We start from the raw sequence: 13,705 nt of genomic DNA, 5'->3' as shown, positions 1-13,705 counted from the left end.
CTCAACGAGCATTCAGCATGCTCAACACTGTTGTCTGGCGAGCACACTACACGGACAAAGATCCGAATATTCCAGTCAAATGTCAGGTCTGTTCTGCTCTACGGGTGAAAAACCTGGAAAATTACGAGAACCCTTACAGAGAAACTTCAGGTCTTTGTTAACAAATGTCTACGAAGAATTTTTCGTATTTTCTGGCCAAACACCATCAGAAACGAAGATCTACTACACCTAACTCAACAAAAGAGGGCAGAAAATGAAATACAGTCTAGAAAGTGTGATTGGATCTGTCACACACTCCGGAAAAATAGTTTCAGTATTGCAAAGAGTGCCCTTGAGTGGAATCCCCAAGGAAAAAGGAAAAGAGGTCGCCCAGCATAAACTTGGATAATATCCGTCATGGACGAGATAAAAAGTCAAGGAAACTCCTGGAATGAGGTTTGTGCCTTAACACAAAATAGAACCCGATGGCGCGTTTTCACTGAAGCTTATGCTCCACTTAGGAGTTCAAGAACATTATATGATTAAAATGCCCAACATATTTGTCGGACAAAAATTTTTTCATACATATATTATATAAAGTTTGCTCTTGAATAAATCTAACAACAACCTGCTAGTTTTCACATTAATAAACTTGTCAAGATTACGAGTTCCACAATTAAAACTTCCACTGTTTCAATGTTCCCATGCATCAAAGATTGTCCGACTAGACACCGTTAAGCTATTCGCAAATTTTCAGCTTGCTATTCATCAACGCATCTCAGTTTACCCGTCTAAATCTCCATCATTTTGTACTCTAATACCGAGTATAGTTTAAAACAAAATGAAAATAGATTGTTTCGTTTTGATTCAAATCGAGTCTCTTGCCATCCCCTGACACGTGCTTCTAGGTTCACCCGTTATCAAAGAGGCTTTGCAAGAAGAAACGTCTATTTCTATTTTGTTTTACATTATTCTCGGTATTAGAGTACAAAACGATGGCGATTCAGACGGGTAAACTGAGATGCGTCGGTGGAATATTTTCCTAAGCATCGCCCGACTGGTATGTTTATACCTGGGTAAACAGTTTACTTGAATCGTTATCGACACTCTTTTCATGTGTCCCCGTTAGAGGTCGTTCTAACCATACTCCGATATAATATTTAACTATATTTACCGACCGATAAATGTGCATGCTCCCTCAGAGAATAAAGACCAAAATGTAAAACATGGTAAGATTGAACTTATATATTATATACCAAAATATGATATTAAAATTCTAATAGGTGATTTAAATGCCAAAGTGGGGAATGAAGAGAGGTACCGAAAAACTACTGAAGGTAAGAGTAAACATAACGAAAATAATAAGCATGGGAAGATATTGGTAGGCTTTACGCAGGAAAATTACTTGAAAATTATGAGTGCTTACTTCGACCACAAGCAAATCCACAAAGGAACATGGATCTCTCCAGATGGCAGAACACGCAACCAAATCGACCACCTTCTAGTGGAGAGCAAGCGCGCAAAATTAATAACAGACGTTAGAACATATCGAGGGGCAGACGCGGATTCACATCACATACTAATGATCACGAAATTAAGAGAAACTATCCCAAAGGTCAGAGACCAGAGAATAGCAAATAAGAAATTTGACGTCGCCAAAGTAAAAAACAAAGAAAGCTGAAAATTTCCAGGCAGAGGTGACAGCAAAACTACTTCAAATCGAAAAGCAAGGTGACAATGAAATTGAGTGGGGAACAATAGAAGAAGCTATGAAGGAAGCAGCTCAAAAGCGGTTAGGTCCAGTTAAGCAGGGAAGAGGCAAAGAATGGTTTAACCCTCCGTTAGTCGCGCGGTCTACGATCGTAGACCACTCTCCTTTAAGTGGTCTCCAATTCCAGAAACTGCACACACGCCCCCATCCCGCTTAGTAGCTGTCACTAATATTTTCAACTTAATCTTCAGTTTGGTAAACGCCGCCGATCTGTTTGCATATTTTTACCATTATTCGAAGAGCACTGGTCTACAACTGTAGAACGCGCGACTAAACGAGTTCCAGTTTTTAGTTGTATTATATAGGGTGTCCCAAAAGTAGTGGAACGGTCGAATATTTCGCGAACTAAACATGGGATGGAAAAACTGAAAAATACGTGTTTCAATCATTTTCAAAAATCTATCCAATGACACCAAACACCAACTCCCACTACACCCCCTGGAGGTGGGGTGGGGGGTAACTTTAAAATCTTAAATGGAAACCCCTAGTTTTTCTTGCAGATTTGGATTCGTTACGTAAAAGTAAGCAACTTTTATCCAAGACATTTTTTCGAACTGTGGATAGATGGCGCTATAATTGGGAAAAACAATTTATCCTGATACCATAGGTAAATTATAGAAACGGTCTAATATCTCGAGAAATACACTTCCAAATAAGAAACCAAAAAACAGTTTTTTAATATTTTTAGAAAAGCTATCGACAAACACTAAACATGACCCTCCAACCCACCCCCTGGGGGTGGGGTGGGGGGTAACTTTAAAATCTTAAATAGCAACCACCACTTTTTATTGCAGATTCCAATTCGTCATGAAAAACTGAGCAACATTTATTCGAAATATTTTTTAAAAATGCTGATAGATGGCGCTAATAAATCGTATTTTCCAATTAAAGCACCATCTATCAACAATTCTAAAAAATGTTTCGAATAAATGTTGCTTAGTTTTTCATGACAAATCCGAATCTGTAGTAAAAAGTGGGGGTTGCTATTTAATATTTTAAAGTTACCCCCCACCCCACCTCCAGGGGGTGGGTTGGAGGGTCATATTTAGTGTTATTCGATAGGTTTTCGAAAAGTATTAAAAAAACATTCTGAGCTCTCTACTTTGGTCTAAAGATATAAGGCAAGAAACGAAATTGACAATCTATCGTACCTTGGTAGAGCCTATTATGACTTATGGGGCAGAAGTTTGGCAGATGACAAAAAAAGATAGGAAAAGAATAGAAGTAGTAGAAATGGATTATCTAAGGAGAGCGTGTGGTATATCTAAAAAAGATCACATCAGGAATGAAGATATTAGAAGAAGGACACATACTGTATATTCCAGTGTAGATAAAATTGAAACTAGACAACTAGTGTGGTATGGTCACGTGAAACGAATGAATGAAGATAGATGGTCAAAGAAAGCTTTAAATTACATACCACACAAAAGAAGAAGAAGGGGAAGACCTTCAGTTGCCTGGGAAGAAAATGTACGGCACATCATGAAAGATAGAGCCATCAAAGAAGACGAATGGATGGACAGAAAACGATGGTGGTCGAAATGCGAGAAGCGGCAGAGGCTGTAGAAACCTCCCTGATAGATAGATAGATTAAAAAAATTTGTTTGGTTTCTTATTTGGAAGTGTATTTCTCGAGATATTAGACCGTTTCTATAATTTACCCATGGTATCAGGATAAATCGTTTTTCCCAATTATAGCGCCATCTATTCAAAGTTCGAAAAAATGTCTTGAATAAAAGTTGCTTACTTTTACGTAACGAATCCAAATCTGCAAGAAAATCTAGGGGTTTCCATTTGAGATTTTAAAGTTACCCCCCTCCCCACCTCCAGGGGGTGTAGTGGAGGTTGGTGTTTGGTGTCATTAAATAGATTTTTGAAAATGATTGAACAAGTATTTTTTAGTTTTTCGATCCAATGTTTAGTTCGCGAAATATTCGACCGTTCCACTACTTTTGGGACACCTTGTATAAAGCTAATATGTATGTAGCCTGCTGTGTATATAAAGCTAATAACATAAATCAAAAAGTTTCAAGAAGCGACTTTTTTGAAGACTTAGGGAACTAATCAAATCCCAAATTGAATATCAACTATACCTTCCCTGCCAAGAGAACTTAGACGACGAGCACGCGTACTGCCTGGAGTTCAAGAAGTCGTACCCCTCCCCCTAATATTCCTACAAATTACGTGGGATAATGTTGTATTGGTCCACGAATTTGCAATAAGTCAACAAGAAGGTCATGCCAAAAATGTGACAAATTTGGCTGCAAGGATCATCTCAGGGACATTTTTTGCAGTGAATGTTTACGGATTAAAATTGCGCCAATTTTACCATTTAATAGTTTTGTTCTTTGTTTACTTTTTTGTTCTGTTTATTATTATTCATCACTATTGGTCATTTTGTAAGTTCAAAGATAAAAATATTTGTGTTTTTTACTAAATTGAGCTTATTTTTGTGACAATTTTCATTTAATTGCAAATAAAGACCCAAAAAATCATGACTTCGTCTTTAACTTTACCATGTCTAATATCGAAGTACAGACATATATAAACATGTTATTTACCATTAATTTTTTAATTTTGTGAAAATCCGGTATTATACGACCAAAAACTATTGGTCTACAATCGTAGACCGCGCGACTAAGCTCGTCAGCAATAACGGCGCGACTAACGTAGGGTTAAAACCGATTGCAGGAAAAGCCTTAAAAAACGGAATAAGGCAAGTCTAAAATGTATGGATAAACCAAGTGACGAAAACAGGAATGAATTTGAAGCGACGAGAAGAAACGGGAAAAAATATGTAGGAGGAAGAAAAGGGGCTTATGAATAAAAAGCTTCAAGAGATTGAACAGCATTATATTTATAAAAATGTAAGCGACTTCTACCAGGAGGCGAAAAGGAGCAGTAACCAATGTGTAAGAAAACAGAATTACTACAAAAGTAATAGGAGATAAGCAGGGGAAGCTAGATAGACGGCAAGAGCATTTTAGAGAGCTTCTTAATGAAGAACCGGATAGAAGTGATGAGAAACAAGAGGAAATTATAGAGGTAGTTAACGAACCGGCGGAAACAACGGAGACTCCAACCGTGGAAGTAATAAGAGAAATCATACATAGCATTAAAAACAATAAAAGTGCAGGCAGCAATGGTATTACTGCAGAATTAATAAACCATAGGGGAGAAGCACCTATAACACGAATATGTAGCCTGCTGATGAAAATCTGGTAGCTAGAGGAATTGCCGGAAATATGGAGAGAGGCAATATTAGGTATGTCCCATTCATAAGAAGGGAGACAGTGCAGTGTGCAAAAACTACAGAGGTATCACTCTCTTGGACGTAACATATAAGGTACTCGTTAGAGTCATAAGAAGCAGACTGGAAAGACACTTAAACGAGCAGGGTAGTGAATACCAGGGAGGATTCAAAAAGGGTAGATCCACCATAGATCAAATATTCGTGTTGAAAATTATTCAGAGCAGCACGTAAGAGCAACAATTAAAGCTAAATCTCCTCTTTATAGATTTCAAACAAGCTTACGATTATGTGATTAGAAGGCGCTTGTACCAAGCTCTAAGAGTATCCGGAATTCCGGAAAAAATGATCAGACTAGTAGAAATTACCTTAATGAAGACCGATAATAGGGTAAGGATAGAAGGAAGCCTAACAGGAAAATTTAACAGAAGTTAAAAGGGGATTAAACAGGGAGATCCGCTGTCCACAGTACTTTTCAATTTTCTGTTGGAGACAATATTAAAAGAGAGTGGAATACGAACGAAAGGTATGATCTATGACAACAGAGGCCTGGTTCTGGCCTTTGCAAACGATCTAGTGCTGACGGCAAAAACTGAAAGGGAATTGCTGAGGATTTTCAAACTCTTTGAAGGAAAGGCTAAGCAGTGTGGACTGAGGAATCATCATCATTCCCTTTGCCTTATCCCTATGCGGGGTCGGCTTCCCTAGTTTCATTGCTCCACACAATTCTATCTTAGGTCATATCAATGTTAATCCCCTTTACCAACATGTCCTGCGTTATCGTCTCCCCCCAGGTCTTCTTTGGTCTTCCTCTATTACTCCTTCCAGAAATCTGAACTTCAGCTATTCTTCGTATTGGGTGATTAACGTCTCGACGTTGAACATGACCAAACCATCTTAACCTATGCTCTCTCATTTTGTCATCAATTGGTGTCACACCTAGACTTCCCCTAATATACTCATTTCTAATTTTATCCTTCTTTGTCACTCCACTCATCCATCTAAGCATTCTCATTTCCACCACATGCGTTCGTTGTTCCTCTTTCTTTCTCACTGCCCAACATTCAGTTCCGTACATCATAGCCGGTCTTATGGCTGTTTGATAGAATTTTCCCTTCAAATTCATTGGAATTTTTCTGTCATACAAAACACCGCTCGTTTCTTTCCACTTCATCCATCCAGTCCTAATTCTACTGCATGCATCTCCATCTATTTCTCCATTACTCTGTAATACCGATCCTAGGTACTTAAAGCTATTGTTTTTCACAATCATTTCACCATCCAAAGATACCATTTTATTTGTAGTAACTCCATCTTTAAATGAACATTCCAAATACTCTGTTGTTGTCCTACTAAGTTTTAAACCTTTTTCCTCCAGAGCTTCTCTCGACTGTTCCAGATTTTGTTTTAAGTCTCTTTTACTATTTCCTATTAACACTACATTACCGTAACATACATTAGGCACCATGGAATGTTACCCGGTAGTTTCGCTGTTATCTGGTCCAAAACTAATGAGAATAAATAAGGACTAAGCACCGAGCCTTGGTGCAATACTACTTTCACCTGAAATTTATCAGTATCTCACACACCTGTCCTAACACTAACCGTTACTCCAAACAATCGTTACATATCTCCACAATCTTTACATATTCACCAGGGAATCCTTTCTTATTGAGTGCCCACCACAGAATCTATCGAGGAACTCTATCATATGCTTTCTCAAGATCAATAAATACCATATGAGCGTTAGTATCTTTATTCCTGTATTTTTCTATCAGTTGCCTTACAATTAAAATTGCATCTGTTGTTGATCTACCGTTCATAAAGTCAAATTGATTATCGGATATTTCGGTTTCTTCACGTATATGTCTATCAATTACTCTCTCCCATATTTTCATGGTGTGGCTCAGTAGTTTCATAGCCCTGTAGTTTGTACATTGTTGTATGTCTCCCTTGTTTTCGTAGACAGGTACTAATATACTGCTTTTCCATTCGTCTGGCATTTGTCCAACTTCCATAATTCTATTAATAGACCTGCTAGCCAGCTTATTCCTGTCTCTCCCAATGCTCTCCATACTTTCCCACGAATGTCATCTGGTCCGACTGCTTTTCCTTTCTTTATTTTTTGAAGGGCTTGAGCCACTTCCTCGTTTGTTATTCTGGTAACCATTGCTGTTACTGTCTCTGTTAACTCCAAAGGCTGTCTGTCAAATTCTTCATTTAATAAACTGTCAAAATACTTTCTCCATCCCTTTTTGACATCCTTTTCGTGAATTAGTATTTTAGTATTTATAGTCCAGTATGGACTGAGGAATAACGAGCAAAAGCAAAGTATATGGAAATGGGACAGACCGCATATCAACAAACACCACTGAAGATTACCACATACAACTAGAGTAAAGAGTATTGCTTCAAAAAATGACGGAGTTTGAGTATTTAGGAGTAACTCTAACAAGTAAACGGGAAGAAAGCCAAGAAATTGGGAAGAAAATCTCGACAGAAAGGAAAATAGTCGGAGCCCTACACAAACTGTTAAGAGCAAAAAATATTTCCAGATAGGCAAAATTGAGGTTATACCGAACAGTGATCCAGCCCACAGTCCTTTATGGAAGCGAAACATGGGTAATGAACAAAAATCATGAGGGGATGCTGAATATCTGGGAGCTGAGTGTCCTAAGGAAGATATTCGGGGGAGTAAAAGACGATGAAAACGTTTGGAGGAGACGAACAAATGCAAAGATCAGAGAGCTGTACAGGAAAGCAGAAATAAGCCAGATCGTCAGAACAAAGAAACTGAGTTGGTTAGGTCATCTTTCGAGAATGGCGGACGGAAGGTGGGCAATGGACTCGCTAATGAGAAGGGAAGGAAAGAGGAGAAGACGTCGACCAAGAAAAAAGTAGCTGGAAGCGTGTAAGGAAGACCTGGAAACAGTCGGGATAACAAATTGGAGAACTGCGGCCATAGACGGGAGAAAATAGAGAAAAACTGTGTAGAAATTCCAAGCGATGGGCCTTGCTGAGCTACAAATATACAGTACTCTTCAGATAAAACTATCCACCTTAAATAACTTTTGAACCACTTATTTTTAGGAAAATCGCAAAAACACGTCAAATAATATTTGAAGGGGGAGACATTATGGCATATTTAAGCTTGCTTGAAAAGGCGCCCACTCGCCTCCCGTATCATCCCTTTATTTTTTTTTTAATTATTACACCCATTTTTTATTTTATATTTGGATTCTCCTTTTTGTGCTCCTGATTTCAAAAATGTATAATACATTAGGCGTGAAGTGATTAGTTTCTGAGATAGACAGTTTTTATTTTAAGAATATAGTATCTGTTTCACCTTAATTCATCATCATCATCCAGCCCTTTGCGTCCACTGCTGGACATAGGCCTCCCTCACTTTTGTCCATTGTGCTCTATTTTGAGCACTTTGCATCAAATTTTCAGACATTTTCTTAAGATCGTCAGTCCAACGAGTAGGTGGTCTTCCTCTACTTCTTTTGTCTAATATCGGTCTTCACTCAAGTAATCTCTTCGCCCATCTCCCATCACTGATTCAGGCGACGTGTCCGGCCCAGTTCCATTTCAGAGTGGCAATTCGGGAAATTACATCAGTAACTTCTGTTCTTCGTCTTAAGTCTTCATCTCTAACTCGGTCACGAAGCGATATACTCAGCAATGACCTTTCCATTTTCCTCTGGGCTATTTGCAGCATTTTAGAAGTTGTAGCTGTCAATGTCAAAGTGTCGGCACTATAAGTCATCACAGGCACCACATATTGGTCAAATGTTTTACGTTTTAAAGAAATTATTATATCGCTTTTAAAGATGTCTTTGAGTTTTCCATAGGCTGACCATGCTAGGTTTATTCTTCTTAGTATTTCGCATGTTTGGTTGTCTCTTGTTATCTTTATTTCGTGTCCAAGGTATATGTATTTTTCCACTAGCTCTACTTCGTTGTCTCCAATATTGATATTTCCGCTAGGTACTAGGTTTGTCATGAATTTTGTTTTGGAGATGTTTATTTTAAGACCTACACTGGCACACACTAACTGAAAATGAAAATCATGTAGCATTATACATATCTCCTTAAGGTTGTCAGATAATAAAACTATGTCGTCTGCGAATTTCAAATTTGTTAATCTTCTACCGTTAATATTCAGGTCTCGCTCTTCCCAGTTAAGTTTTTTACAAGCATATTCTAGTACTGCGGTAAACAGTTTAGGCGATAAGGTATCGCCCTCTCGGACTTCTCTGCCGATTGGGATATAGTCCGTGTTTTTACGTAGTTTCACCGACATAGCTGCGTTTTTGTATGTATTGTAAATTAAATTTGTGTATCGGTAGTCAATGCGGCATGCTTGTAGTGCTTCCAGAATTTTGTCAAATTCTACCGTATCAAAGGCTTTATGGAAATCTACAAAAGCCAAAACGAGTGGTCGATTGTATTCGGTAGTCTTTTCTATTACCGTTTTAATGCTCTGTAAGTGATCATTTGTTCCAAATCCGGTACGAAATCCCGCTTGCTCCATTGGCTGGTAGAAATCAAGTTTTTTCTCAAGGCGATTCGTTACTATTCTTGTAACGAGTTAAGGAGTAGTATAATGTTTCACCTTAATTAACTGTAATACAATAGGTTTCCCGGTCGTTTGAGAGGTAGAAGAGCGCAGATGATGGATTGGCCACCTAGGTCACCGGATTTAACACCCTTAGACTTCTTCTTATGGGTGTATTTAAAAACAAAAATTTATGCTACTCAACCAGAATCTCTGGATGGTTTTCGACAAACAATAAAGGATGAATGTCGACAATTAACTTCACACGTGTTAAGGAATGTCAGAGAAAATTTTCAAAATAGATTGTACTATGGTATGGAAGTGAATGGCAGTCAAATAAAACAAAAATTCCATTTTTATTCAGTTGCACTGCGAAGGCAAAACAATCTTATTTTTCAATTATAATACGGAGCGCAGTCCAGCCCTCTGAATCGACGATTTTCGACTCTTGTTGGAGTCTCATTGGAGAGAACGTAGGCCTGCTACTCCATACTCCAATTGACCAACACCGAGGGTTTATCCCCCACACCGCAACTGACGTGAATGGACTAGGTGACTAGCGTCATCTGGCAATTGAAAGATGAAGTAATTTTATTATATTAATAATATTAAATGAAATATTAAATGAAATATTGATAATATTTAAAAATATTAAAATATTACTAAAAGATTTTTAAATTGAAAACTTATTGGTCCATTTTCTTGGTAACACCTCCATGGCTTCTAATGGCTTTTAGAAGCCATGGAGGTGTTACCAAGAAAATGGACCAATAAATTTTCATTTTAAAAATCTTTTAGTAATATTTTAATATTTTAAAATATTATTAATATTGCTATTAGGATCGAAAACAACTTCATCTTTCAATTGCCAGATGACGCTAGTCACCTAGTCAATTCACGTCAGTTGCGGTGTGGGGGATAAACTCTCGGTGTTGGTCAATTGGAGTATGGAGTAGCAGGCCTACGTTCTCTCCGATGAGACTCCAACAAGAGTCGAAAATCGTCGATTCAGAGGGCTGGACTGCGCTTCGTATTCTAATTGAAAAATAAGATTGTTTTGCCTTCGCAGTACGACTGAATAAAAATGGAATTTTTATTTTATTTGTTTATTGGTCGTTACTTCTTTGAGTAACTAGGTCCATTTTCTGTTGCAATTTACCAGCTGAACAGACGGGGTCGTGAATTTTAAGTTTTTGAATTCCCTCTTGTCTTCTTCGATTCAGCATCCATCTGGCTTGAAAATTTTAGAAGCCATGGAGGTGTTACCAAGAAAATGGACCAATAAGTTTTCAATTTAAAAATCTTTTAGTAATATTTTAATATTTTTAAATATTATTAATATTGCTATTAGGATTGAAAACTACTTCATCTTTGAATTGCAGTCATTTTGAATAATTATTGTAAACATTTTTGGCAGTGAAATTCTCATTCTATATGTTTTATAATAATATTGTCAAATTAAAAACAATTTTTTTTCAAACCAGTTTTCTTGCATTTGTATTTATTTTTCTTATAAACTAATCACTTTAAGCATCATGTGTTACACATTTTTGAAATCAGCACAAAAAAGAGAACCTAAATATAAAAAAGGAGGTAGTAATTAAAAAAATAAAGGGAAGATACGAGGGTTTAGGGGGTGCCTTGTCCAGAAAGCTTAAATATGGCATAATGTCTCCCCCTTTAAGTATTGTTTGACGTTTGTTTGCATTTTTTCTCAAAATCAGTGGTTCAAAAGTTATTTAAGGTGGACAGTTTTATCTGAAGAGCACTGTATATATATTTACTAACCAGTCAGTGCGTTTTGGTTCAATTCAATTTTCAAATAAATTACATACATTCTTCTTTTTGTGCCAAATATTTTAATATTTTATTCAAAAAATGTTTTTTGGGCCCTTGTATAAATCATTATGTTAATGTTTATATTACTGAATACAGAATGCAATACCTTTTCTAGTGAGCTAGCACATGGCCCCTATTTTTATTTTAAAAAATCGTCGATTACGGTTACAAAATAACGAATTATTTATACATATTTTTTTCATTTGCACCATACTGTAAATATTTCCGAATACATTTCTTGTACTATATCTCTTAATTCTAAAGGAGGTTTCCCTTTTTATGAAGGGTTTTTCTTAGCGTTCGTGTTTATGAGAGGTGCTGGAGCAGAGGGCTAATTTTTATCGTCTCAATCTACCGAAGGCGTTGATCTAGATAGAACGATACAGCACTAACTGTCTCGTAAACGTTTTATAGATCATCCTTCAATTTTGGCGTTTGATGAAATTGCCGTGTAGTCGTTTGGGATTTAGAAAAAGATAGGGGATGTTTAAGGGATAAGTAGGAGGGCCATAAATTTATTGAGATTAAATACATACCAAGTGTTTTCCTTTGATGTGGTCAAAGTTACTATATTTTAACACCTTTCAAAAAATTTAAGAGTATACCCAGGAAATTTTTAAATAGAAACTGTTTTAATGCCAGAGATTGTCAGTCTGCTATAAATAAAAATTTTATTTTTGCTTAAATATTTCGCCTATCTTTGCCATTTTTTTTATTTAAACAAAAATGACCCTGCATCAACTACTAAGAGTTATTAGCAGGGAGTACAAACACAAATTACAAGTATTCAATTTCTTACAATGTATATAACTTAAATATATTCTATTAAACACTGTAAAATTTAATGTCTTTCAAATATTTCAGCACTTGGTTTAACTGGCAGCTTAGTAGATCCTTCATGCTGGTAGAGAGGTTATTGTTTCTTCTTTCTTGCATGTATGTTTTGCATTCTAACAGAATATGTTTCACAGTGATTTGGATCTTGCAATTGTGGCAGAAAGGGGCGCTTCTTTATTTATTAAATGAATATGGGTTGGTATAGTATGTCCTAATCGCAGTCGAGTAATTATTACTTGTTTACAACGTTTGAGTGGGAGTGGTAAGGTGGTGACGACAGTTTCTATAAAATCGTTTAATTTGTTGGATATGGAATTCCAGTTACTCTGCCATAAGTTGGTAATATGTTTTTTGATGGAGGCTTTATGGTCGGTTCTTGTTAGCATTTTTGACACAGGGATGCCTTCATCTAGTGCAGCTTCATTCGCAAGTTGGCCCACTGCTTCGTTTCCCTTGATTCCCACGTGTGATGGTACCCATAAAAAAGTTATTTCTATGTTTTTTGCTAATAGTATTATGAGTTCAATTTTTATTAGCATTATAATTTCATCTGATGGATACAATTGCTGTAAAGCTTTTAGTGTACTTAATGAGTCAGATATCATAATGTAATGGGGTGCGGATTTTCTTCTGCAAACTTTCAGTGCCTCTAAAATAGCCAGTGCTTCTCCAGTAAAAATATGTTACAACTCAAAGGAAGTCGTATTTTAAAATGGTCTGCTCCATGTATGTAAGCCGCTGCTAGTCCTGATTGAGTTTTTGATGCATCAGTCTAGATATGTTCATAATTCGGATATAGGGATATTATTTCATGGTATGATTGATGTATTACTGTTGGGTTAGTGGAGGTTTTGGGATAGCGAGTAATGTATTTGCAATTGGTGGACTAGTTGACCAAGAGGGGAAGTTTTGGGTCGGATTCATGATGGCACCAAACTGTTCACAGTCGGATCCACTGAGTTTTAATCTTTCATGAAAAGGGAGTGCATTCATAGGTTTATTTATGTAATTATTGATAAATTTAGGTTTTAAGGTATTTGAATGCATGGAATTTTGATGATTTGATAATACACGAGCTGCATAATTTAGTGACAATTGTTGCCTTCGTAAGTGTAAAGGCAATTCGTTAGCTAATACTTGAAGGCTATTGGTTGGGCTAGTTCTAAATGCGCCTAGAGCAATTCTTAGTGACTTTGTTTAAACTGAGTTTAGTCTCTTTATTGTAGTTTTTTTGGCAGTATCATAACACATTGAACCGTAGTCTAATTTGATACGTATAAGTGATTGATATAAGTTTAATAGGGTTCTTTTATCTGCTCCCCACGTACGGTTTGAGAGAATTTTCAGGAGATTTATTCTAGGTTGTCATTGTTTATGCAAGGTATTTATATGGCTTTTCCAGTTTAGGGTGCAATCTAGAGTTAACCCAATTAATTTCGTTTGTTTCTTTTAGAGTATGTCCATTTAA

The 13,705-nt window shown here is 36.7% G+C and overlaps 1 protein-coding gene across 1 annotated transcript in view; it reads left to right on the top strand.

Moving 5' to 3' along the window:
• The window catches only part of LOC114334749 (uncharacterized), a 401,766-nt gene that overhangs the window by 385,347 nt on the left and 2,714 nt on the right, over nt 1-13,705 (top strand). The window lies entirely within an intron of this gene.

The sequence above is a fragment of the Diabrotica virgifera genome, chromosome 8, assembly GCF_917563875.1.
Source record: "Diabrotica virgifera virgifera chromosome 8, PGI_DIABVI_V3a".
Classification (NCBI taxonomy): Eukaryota; Metazoa; Arthropoda; class Insecta; order Coleoptera; family Chrysomelidae; genus Diabrotica; species Diabrotica virgifera.
This window is presented reverse-complemented; position numbering and strand designations above follow the sequence as displayed.